At 39.1% G+C, this 11,166-nt stretch overlaps 1 long non-coding RNA gene across 1 annotated transcript; it reads left to right on the forward strand.

Annotated features, from left to right (window-relative positions):
* Positions 1–4,980: 4,980 nt before the first annotated feature.
* Positions 4,981–6,775, forward strand: LOC116716603 (uncharacterized). The gene is made up of 2 exons (XR_004338559.1): positions 4,981–5,046; positions 5,799–6,775. It is a non-coding gene; the product is annotated as an uncharacterized LOC116716603 (long non-coding RNA).
* Positions 6,776–11,166: the final 4,391 nt, after the last annotated feature.

Raw genomic sequence — 11,166 nt, forward strand, 5'->3', positions numbered from 1 at the left:
GACTTAATGCACTGACTGCAGTAAACAATATATTGTCAATATAATTTCCCAACGTAGATGTCTTCAAATACACCAACCATCCTAGATGATACTAGACCCGGCTCATCATCATGATGGGACAGAGAGACTCTGTTCCCTGTGTTTCAGGTCCAGAATCTGCTTTCTGTTCCGGAGCCCCGCTCACTATCCACCGGCTTCCTGAGCTAACACGGTGCACATTATTTGTGGAGGCATTTGAAGGACCGGATTTATGGTAAATCATCACCAATTTAAACCCGGAGTACACATGCTAACACGAAGTTAGCTAAAGTCAACTATCTTACAGCAAAAGAAAAGTGCCACCTACCGATCTTTGTGAAGCTTCAAATGCCGGACAAAGTTGGACGTCGTGGCATCTCCATCCGATATTCTCTTCTTGCATGTTTTACAAGTTGCAGTTTCGTTTTTTAGGTCGAAAGTTCATAACCTACGTAGCCAAAAGAAATTACTCGCGGAAGCATATTCGAGCGGTTATTTCGTATTTCGTTCCCTGAGCTCTGTAACTTTGCCGCGTTTTTTAAACGTCCAAATCCTGTTAATTTGATTGGTTGTGCTGCAGCTACGTACACGTACATACATAAGGAGAGAGGAAAAACATAGTGACGGTCTGCGCATATTGATACGGAATGAGTGAAATTAATTAATGACGCCACTTTATAAATAATGTGTTTTAAATTTAAGACTTTGAGTAAAAAATATCAAGTCTTTTCAAGTAAACAGCTTCAAGTCGAGTCAAGTCCCAAGTCAATGGCATGAAAGTCAAAGTCAAGTCCGAGTCTTTGAGCATTTTTTCAAGTCAAGTCTCAAGTCGTGATTTTAACGACTCGAGTCTGACTCGAGTCCAAGTCATGTGACTCGAGTCCCCACCTCTGAATTGGCCCATAATTTCCAGATTCGTGTTCTGAGTTTAATCCGCTCAGTAACTTTCTCGAAATCACGCATTACATAATCGGATTTGAGTCCAACTCCTTTCGGGTGTTTATCGTCACCATGACCGAGGTTGTTCAATCAAGGTAGCACAGATTACCACCGGAAGTACTCTTCAAAATAACTTTAGCTGAAGTAATTAGACCAAAACTTGAATGGGGTCTGCAAGCTAGATTAATTTCTGTTGTATCTGTGGTCTCCAAAAAATAGATCCTTCCCCTCAAAAAAAATAAAAATGTTGGCCTGTGTTGCTGTGTTTGTTCACCCCAAAGAAGTCAATTGACCCCAGGGCCAGTTAATAATCAACCAATGCAAAAAAAATTAAAAAAAATATTCATATGGGGCCCATTCACAAGTGTCTGCTACAATGTACAATTAAAGTGTTATCACTAATTATATTGATGTCAGTCATGTTGGATTTTGAACTTGGAAAGAAACTTCATATTTCTCATGTGGACGTTTGACCTCGGGGACCCTGCCTGTTAATTTTCCTTTCTTAAAGAAGTTTCAGCTTCTGAGTAAAGTTCACAATTCGACTGATACCAGCTAAATAGTTCTTTCCTTCACCTGAAGAATAAAAAGTACACTGAAACTGTGTTGGTTATAAAATTTCAAAGATTCCCTATTCGAGAAATTTCTTAAAACATTTTTGCTTCAATGTGAAATTCAGCTTTTAATTTGGAATCAGATTTCCGCTTTCCGCCTCAGATGGCGTCGAACTTGACGCGGCGGCGCGTTTTATAATCCGCTCGAGCGACGAGTAAACAACCGAAAGACCAAACAGCGGATGATTCTCGTCATTTCTCGGCGAGACTCGGCGCTCGGCGGACGTGGCTCGGACGACGAGGCGACTGCTTTCCTTCCCAACCCGACCCGTCACCGACCCTGCGTGTAAATGTTCACAGACAAGATGATGATGTCCCCGTGGGACCGCTGGTACTCCACAAGCTGCTGCCTGTGCTGCCATGTCCGCACAGGAACCATCATCCTGGGGGTCTGGTATATGGTGAGCATCCGTCTGCGTCCCACTGCATCCCTGTAGACATTCGGCAGCAAGCGGGGAAGCGTGGCCTCGTTGGAGGGATTCAGGTTGGATACTGCACTCCAACAGAAGGATGAAATATTATTTCAGGGTATTCTGGTCATTTTTATGGGTTTGTAAGCCTGTCGCAATAAGCAATTAATCAATTAATCGCGTGATAAGTTAAAAGCCCCCCCATTAATGTCCATTCTGACTATTCATATTTTTTGAAGGGCTATTTTGCTTAAAGAAACTTTGTAATCTAATTTATTTACGGTTTCGGTTGCGTTTGGTTTAATTTTCAGTTGATTGTTTTTTGGTCTTTTTTATTGTTATTTTTATATAACAATATATATACATTTAAAATATCTTCCTTGTCGAGGGTAAAGTGTTCTTTACAAAATTGAAACTTATTGATCTCGCAGAGGGCTGAATTTGAATTATTATGCTGTTATCTACACATGACTTAAAAACGGTCTCAAATAACGTAATAATAATGTTTTCTTTTATCGCAATAATTTTCTGTGATAATTTATCGTCCAGTAAAATGTTATCGTGACAGGCCAATAGTTTGTTATTGTTTACCTCTAAGATCGTTAGGCTATAACTAGCGCAGCAGATGAGGTGTGCAGCTAAATGTAGGCAACTATCACAGTTTATTCCGGGTTATTGTCTCCTAATTGAAAACGAGGGGAAAACTCAGCAGCATTTTGAAGTCAATTTAAAGGGCCTGTGGAAAAATCCTTTTTCTGCCTGATATTAATAAATCAGCAGCAGGTCTCTTCAGGTAGCAGGTTTGGTGTCAGGTTGCCTATTGAATGCGAAGAATGCTCCGTTGCTTCACCCCATCAATAGGGATGAATGAGTCATCAGCGTAACGAACTGCACAAGCCAGAGATTGTGTTGCACCAAAAACACAAATTTCCAAGCAGACCTTTAAACGTTCCCGTGTTTATAACATCCACTTTACGTCCTGCACAACACCTAGAGTTCATGTTGTGCATTTTAAGTTCTCAGCTCCACTGTAATTTGCCCGTTTCTTACCCGTATGTTCCTGTGTCCCTAAAGCTCATCAATGCCGTGGTGTTGCTCATCCTGCTCACGGCCCTCAGTGATCCAGAAAAGTACATCTGACCAGTGCCGAGTTGGCCAATGACCTGGATGTCATGGATGAATGCCAGTAAGTATCCTAAAAACAAAGTTATAAGTAGAACTTCACAGTTTGTTTTCCACCCAACACGCTACTATGCACTACCCTGGTCTATCATACAAAACCCTGCTGAAATACATTGAAGTTGTTACTGTGACATAAAAATAGGGAAAATTTAAGGGGTATTAATATTGCTGCAAGGCACTATATCTAGTACTCCTTTGTACTTTTGCTGTAAGATGAATTAATCGCACAAGTGTTATTAATATAATATAAAGGTAAGGGTTGTTCCTGCTCTGTTTGAAGCTAGATTTTTCTGATTACTTTATGGTTTTCTCTGTGAAACTAAGGCGACACTTGACTGTTTTGCTAGACGAACCTCTCTAACTAGTGGACAGTAAACACCTTTGGTGACTTTAACATCCCAAATCACAGGTCATGCAAACCTCTTCCATCTGTCCAAAGAATTAGATAAATCCGTCTTAGCCCAGGAGTGCTCTGGTCTCGTTTGGCCGGAGTTTACCGGCAACCACATGGCATTCATTCAGATTCCCTGATTCAGAATGACTGTAAAGTCCCCGGATTAGAGTCACCCTGTAAGGGCTGGCTGCGTTCCAGCTGGTGCAGTGTCACCTCTTCTTTTGAAACACACACGAAAACTAGAACACTTTTAATGTGATTTATTTATCTGAGGGGTTTTTCAGTGCCAAGGCTGGACAAACACTAAAAGTCAGAGAGAACGTCAATGCAGTTTCGGACTGTTATTGTTGACTGATCGGAGATCATCTTTTAATTGTACTCCATAAGAAAACTAATTACAGTCAACGAAGACCACGCTACACAATCAATAAAAATAGTATTTTTATTAGGACTTATGATTATCTACTCTATGAATATATAATTAATGGCAACTACATATTTTTGTAGAGGACTAAGGAAACTGGAAAACGGCTTTTTTTAACACCCTGATGTTTGCTTTGCACTTGTTTGAAAGTAAAGCTCTGCTAAACGAATGTTAGGTGACTAATGGATTTAAAATCACCAGGAGCCAAAGACTAGAAGTTAAAAGTAACTTGTTGCTGTATGTTAGCTAAATTGTTGTCCGCTAGTAGCAAACATAGCTAATAGCCACCAACAATCCAGCGCAACATGTCCAGATTAGCTGGAACACAAAATAGAGTATTATTGTACAGTTGCTCTATTATGGAAAAAAAAATGTAATCACACTTATTTCTCCTTAAATTTATGGCACTTAAAGAACAATCTAGGAATATACTTTCAAATCAGATTGAAAAAAAAAAAAATGCTAAGAATACTTTTTTTTAATCAATTGATTTTTTTTTTTCTTGTAATTGTCTAAATACAAATGAGATTAATTGTATATCAGGTCTGCAGTCGCACTTTCATTTTTGGTGTTCAACATTCTCAGGTACTGATTCTGTCAGCTCTCTTGACATTCAGGTAAATTAGCCGCTGCAAACAAAGGGACGTATTTTCTGGACCAGATGTGATTCACTGGATGACTCATAGCTGCAGTTTATTAAAGAAATGCTGGATAATAAGTTATTGATTCACATGACGAGCAAGATGTTGTCTCGGTGAACTGTTCCAGTACCGCCGGTGCTTTATCTGATTGTACCAAGCTCTTATTTTACGTAACACAGTTATTGGTTTTCCTCTGTTACGCTGAGTGTGATGTGAGGTAAAAGGAACAGTGAGTGACCCAAAAACTGAGGTTCATCCCTTTTCTGCTTGACCGATGCGACGCACCTTTATTGTTTCTATTTCTAGTCTGAATTTCTAATATACAGTATATATATATTTATTTATTTATTTTTTGCTATACAGAAGCCAACCGATGGAGAGCCCGCTTACAAGCAGAACAACCTTCCTGCTTCGACAGAGCAAAGTAAGAACGTCGCACTTGGTCCAATGCTTCTCAAGGGGGCGCTGTTCAGGCATGTTTTGATTATACTTGCAGTGTAGTCATACCTTTTTCTAAGTAAAAACTAACGAATCAGTAAATTTTGTTATCAAAGTAAACAACTAAAAATCTATTTTGCTTTAATTTTTCTATTTGGTAAAAAAGAAAAGTTGTAAGACAATTAATAAGAGTTATTAAAGGGACAGTATCATCATAAATCAACTTATTTTTTTTTTGTTTTACATTATAGCGTATCTGGAGTGTTTCTTTCATAAATTTTCAATAAATACTTTAATCTCCCATGGCAACCATTCACCTGTGCCAAACACCTGGCAGGACTTAGCTCCGCCTTTAAGACGTAGCTCCTCCTCAGTTTCCAGCTTTCTGCCTCACAGAGCGGCCCTCCTTTACAACTCTCCACTCAGCTCCTTCAGACTAGCCAGCAGCAATTAGCAAAACACCTGGTGGAACTGCTCATCTGCTGAGCTCATTATAGGAGTCGGGGTAATTTGGTCAGGCAAGTACAAAATGTCTTGGATTAGGCATTTTAAATGCTGAAAAGTCAGACTTGTTCCCAAAAAATTGCAAAACTAAAAGAAAATCACAGAAAGTTGTTTTTTTTTTTTTTTTGGTAATCCAAGAGTTCTATTGTGCTTCAACTTTTCAAAACGACTAGTTCTCCATGATTAAATTTTCTGCCTCATGCGTTGAAGGTGTTCTTTGCCTCGTTTCCACAGAAAAAATCGAAGAGAGCCAAGTGCCCAAACCTGCGAAGAAGAAGAAGGCGAGGAGAGAGACATGAGACGCCTCCGTATGCAAGAGACTTCACATCCTGCTTATGCAACACCTTCTCTGACAGGGATTTGGAACGACGGTCGCCGTTGACGAACTTTACCAGGAGGGAGGAAAAAAAAAAAAAACGTGTCCGAAAACAACTTTTTTTTTTTTTTTTAAATACACATCATGTGCCAGTTTGGTGGATCCTTGAAAAGTGAAATTTTAATGCAGTGCAATCTAATGTGATGGGGTGTTGATGGTTTCTATGTATGCATTTGATCTTTCTGATAATGTCTTCTAATTCCACTGAATCAAATAACTGAAGGAGCTGTAATTTAGTCCTTAGACCTGTAGGAAAAATACTGATGAAGTTTAGAAATCTGTGGCGGCGGCTGACGAGCGCCGCTCACTGTGCAGAGAGTAACTGTTTCTCAACACTGGGCCGAACGGGGTGAACCGGCCTTCTTTTAACCTGCTCTGATGTCGGTGGTTTCAGACCAGCGGCTGGAAGCTCTACGAGATGTAAACTGTCGTGATGTAAATGAGCCTCGTCAGGCACAGGAAAGGGACTCGCGTCGACTCCGCGGTTCTTGCTTTTTCTTCCTGTGATTCTGGGGGAAAAAAAAATGTCACCACCTCTGTCCATCTTGTTCGTCTCGTCCGTTTTGCTGCCGTGTGTCGACAAAATGTTCTCTTGCTGTCTTTTTTTTTTTTTACGGCCGGTTGCTGTCTTTCAGCCGCAGTCATGCTGAAAGTTGGGGGCATCTGATGGCAAACGCGTCATTGTTGTCAGCCTCTTAGTTTTGTTTTTGTTTTTTTTGTTTTCCACCTCTGCTTGATTCAGAAGTCCTCAGAATCGTTTTGTAAAACTTATTTGTAATAAAAGAAAAGCTAAAGCCATATGTAAAAAGACTAAATAAAGGCCAGTTTTTCTATCTTTCGTCTAATGAATACCACTTTTACTATCTCATGATACATTGATATAGCAAATACGGTACTTTTATTTAAAATAAGTGTAAATCTTAAATTTGAGTAAATTTTGAATCCTTATAGCTTTTATGAATCTGTTCCAGAGGTGTGACCAAGTCACTGTGTTGCAAGTCTCAAGTAAGTCTCAAGTCTTTGTCCTCAAGTCCGAGTCAAGTCTCAAGTAAAGACAGGCAAAAGTCGAGTCAAGTCTCAAGTCAGGAACCTTTAATTTCAAGTCATTTCGAGTCGTTTTTATTTTATTTTTTTTTTAATAATTTGCAATTATACAAAAAATTCAAATAATAGACCATTTGTTCGTTTTAAAATATGTATTTATCTCAAATGATAGAACATGTGTAGCTGAACACAAAGTATAAAAAACATTTTTAAATTGGACCACTTTATTGCCCAGTTCTGTTAAACTTGATATTCAATCAAAAAAGACGAAAATGCTGACATTTCCACAGCACAATACAAAGAACCATAACAGCAGTTTTTTCCTCTTTTCTCTGACCTGTCAAAACAATATATTGTCAATATAATTTCCCAACGTAGATGTCTTCAAATACACCAACCATCCTTAGATGATACTAAACCCGGCTCATCATCATGATGGGACAGAGAGACTCTGTTCCCTGTGTTCAGGTCCAGAATCTGCTTTCTGTTCCGGAGCCCCGCTCACTATCCACCGGCTTCCTGAGCTAACACGGTGCACATTATTTGTGGAGGCATTTGAAGGACCGGATTTATGGTAAATCATCACCAATTTAACCCGGAGTACACATGCTAACCCGAAGTTAGCTAAAGTCAACTATCTTACAGCAAAAGAAAAGTGCCACCTACCGATCTCTGTGAAGCTTCAAATGCCGGACAAAGTTGGACGTCGTGGCATCTCCATCCGATATTCTCTTCTTGCATGTTTTACAAGTTGCAGTTCGTTTTTTAGTCGAAAGTTCATAACCTACGTAGCCAAAAGAATTACTCGCGGAAGCATATTCGAGCGGTTATTTCTATTTCGTTCCCTGAGCTCTGTAACTTTGCCGCGTTTTTTTAAACGTCCAAATCCTGTTAATTTGATTGGTTGTGCTGCAGCTACGTACACATACATACATAAGGAGAGAGGAAAAACATAGTGACGGTCTGCGCATATTGATACGGAATGAGTGAAATTAATTAATGACGCCACTTTATAAATAATGTGTTTTAAATTTTAAGACTTTGAGTAAAAAATATCAAGTCTTTTCAAGTAAACAGCTTCAAGTCGAGTCAAGTCCCAAGTCAATGGCATGAAAGTCAAAGTCAAGTCCGAGTCTTTGAGCATTTTTTCAAGTCAAGTCTCAAGTCGTGATTTTAACGACTCGAGTCTGACTCGAGTCCAAGTCATGTGACTCGAGTCCCCACCTCTGATCTGTTCTGTTTCAAATCAAAACATGGGGGAAAAAAAAAAGTCAGGAAAACTCCTTTCACTCTATAAACTGAATAATAGCGAGCGTCCCTGTACTACTCATTAATTGTGTAATCACTTTGTTCTATGATTAAATGAATGAAGTGTATGGAGTTGACCCCATTGATATACACTGCTAAATATCAGAGATGGATTCCATTCCAGAGCTGTACTATTTAACAAGTCATCTACATTTCTTGGTTTTTTACCACTTGTGATGTAATCTAGTTCTCTGTTGGTTCAATGTCTGGCGAGTGAAAAAGTTACTTCATGACATGAATCCTGCTGATCTGGAGCCAACAGATCTGGAGCCAACAGCTCACTTGTCTGTGGTTGGCTTCTTGAAATGCACATTATCAAGATCAAATCCTCTTCAGTGTAAGGCAATTACTTTTTCAAGTTTTTTGGTGTATTCAATCTGAGCCATGATCCCAAGTATATAATAATAATAATAATAAGGCCTGAGATCAAAGTATGAGATCTCAGGCTCCACATGGCATTGAACAAACAAACGTTTTACTGACATTTCCTGACTGGATCGCTCTTTAAAAACATCATCTACTGCATCCATAAGAGCAATCTGTTTTTCCACAGAATGAATGATGTCACTCATTCAGGTCTGAACTTTTAGATCAGACCTAAAAGTCAGAACCAGTCTAGGATCTGACTTTTAGGGGTGCTTAGCCCCCAGTAAGGCTAAGACCCATGAAAAGATATTTGCTGGTGCAGTTTTCTAAATCTAACTGCTTATTTACATACATTCACAAACAGAATGAAGAAATATGTTGTCAGTAATTCATAGAGTAAACAATATTCATTTTACTCAAACATATACCTATAAAGAGTCAAATCAGAGAAACTTTAAATGTTTTCCAGAGGTGTATAAACTCAGTTTGAAACAGAATCTCAAGATCACATCATACCTGCCAACATTAATGAGACACAAGCAGCTGTGGAGAGACAGTCCTGGTGTGATCTGCTCTCCCAGAAATTAAAATCAAATCTACTCAAAACTGCATTTAAAGTCATTGAAGAACTTTTTCCTAAATTCATAGGATTAATAAACCTAAAACCAGTTTATTATCAAGGTAGAAGTTCAGGTTAATGACTAGTGAAAACTAGTCATTAACCTGAACTTTATTTGAAAATCATACTTAGAAATTTAATTACCCTTATTTTTATTTGAACATTATGCGGCTGTTGGCCTTTTTTACAAGAATGTTTGTCCATTTATAGAAAAGTAGACATGATGAGTCGAGTTTTACTATTTCAGTTCACAGTTCATGAAGTGGGCCTGTCATAGTTTCAGTACCAAACACCTTTTTGTTCACACAGAAACATCCTAACATTCTGTTCTGTTCTTTAGTTGGACATTATTTAAGTGACTCCAGAGAGATTTGGGAAATTAATGTATATAAGGTGTGAAGCCTTTTAATTGTCATAATTAAAGGCCTCACACTTTTAATTGTCATTATTATGACACTTTTAATGTCATTATATACAGTATATAAAAAAAAAATTCCCTTCTCACCCACCCATAAGAGCGGGTGGTTCTTATCCTCTGATAAGAACCACCCGCTCTTATCCTCTTATCCTCTGAGCTCAGGTCCTCTACCAGAGGCCTGGGAGCTTGAGGGTTCTGCGCAGTATCTTGGCTGTGCAAGGACTGCATTTCTGGACTGAGATGTCTGATGTTGTTCCTGGGATCTGTTGTAGCCATTGGTCCAGATTGGGGGTGACTGCCCCGAGGGCCCCGATGACCTTCACCTTCCAGGCCCTCTCCAGTTCCTCCCTGAGGCCCTGGTATTTCTCTAGTTTCTCGTGCTCCTTTTTCCTGATGTTGCAGTCGCTTGGTATTGCTATTCAATGGTATAATATTCAATGCTGCATTCACATTCTCAATGATCTCTGATGGTACTTCACTCAGCCGTTGTAATTGGCGCCGAGAAGGTCTGGTTGTCATTCGGGTCATGATTTTCTCTCTCAGGTCAGCAGCCGTCTCGTTCAGCTCTGATTCGCTCTGATTCGGGGGGCCGTGTATCCCCTGACTGGGTGGGGACTTAACTACATGTCACAGTTCTGACATCCAGGTTCCTCCTTTTTGCCGTAGCATTTGTGTTGTATCTCGTCAATCTCAAGTTGTGATAGCAGTTGCCGTTTGCGGATGTTGGAACACTGAGCTACTAGTTGTTTAGCGCTTAGTGTTGACTGGGGATGTCGAAGTAACCATTCCTTCACCAGTCTTTGCATGTAACCTCTCTGATTAGGGTTACTTGAGTAGTAGCATTCCAACAGATCCACATTTTCATCTCTCGCCCATTTCCGTCTTGTTCCAGTAGCCCATTTGTCATCAAGGTGCTCTGGTTCCCCAACACCTGACGCAGACCTTGTTTGGCCGGGCGACGTCTGAGCCGGCATGTTATGCATTTTTGTGTCTCTCATGGTATGAGGTAGGCAGTAGCTTGAACGGTCTTGCCTAAGGACCCAGACTATACTGATATACTGATGCCTTATCTATTGAGCTATCCAACCAGCTATATATATATATATATATATATATATATATATATACAGTATATATATTTTTTATATTATATATATATAATATTATAATAATATTTATATATTATTATATATATATATATATAAGTTAATATATATAAGGTGTGAGGCCTTTTAATTTTAATTGTCATAATTAAAGGCCTCAAACTTTTAATTATGACATTAAAAGTGTCATAATAATGACACTTTTAATGTCATTATATATATACAGTATATACACTGCCTGGCCAAAAAAAAAGGTCACCACCAAAAAATGGTCACACTCTCTAATATTTTGTTGGACCGCCTTTAGCTTTGATTACAGCCCGCATTCGCTGTGGCATTGTTTCAATAAGCTTCTGCAGTGTCAAAGG

The sequence above is a fragment of the Xiphophorus hellerii genome, unplaced genomic scaffold (assembly GCF_003331165.1).
Source record: "Xiphophorus hellerii strain 12219 unplaced genomic scaffold, Xiphophorus_hellerii-4.1 PGA_scaffold_73__1_contigs__length_124999, whole genome shotgun sequence".
Lineage (NCBI taxonomy): Eukaryota > Metazoa > Chordata > Actinopteri > Cyprinodontiformes > Poeciliidae > Xiphophorus > Xiphophorus hellerii.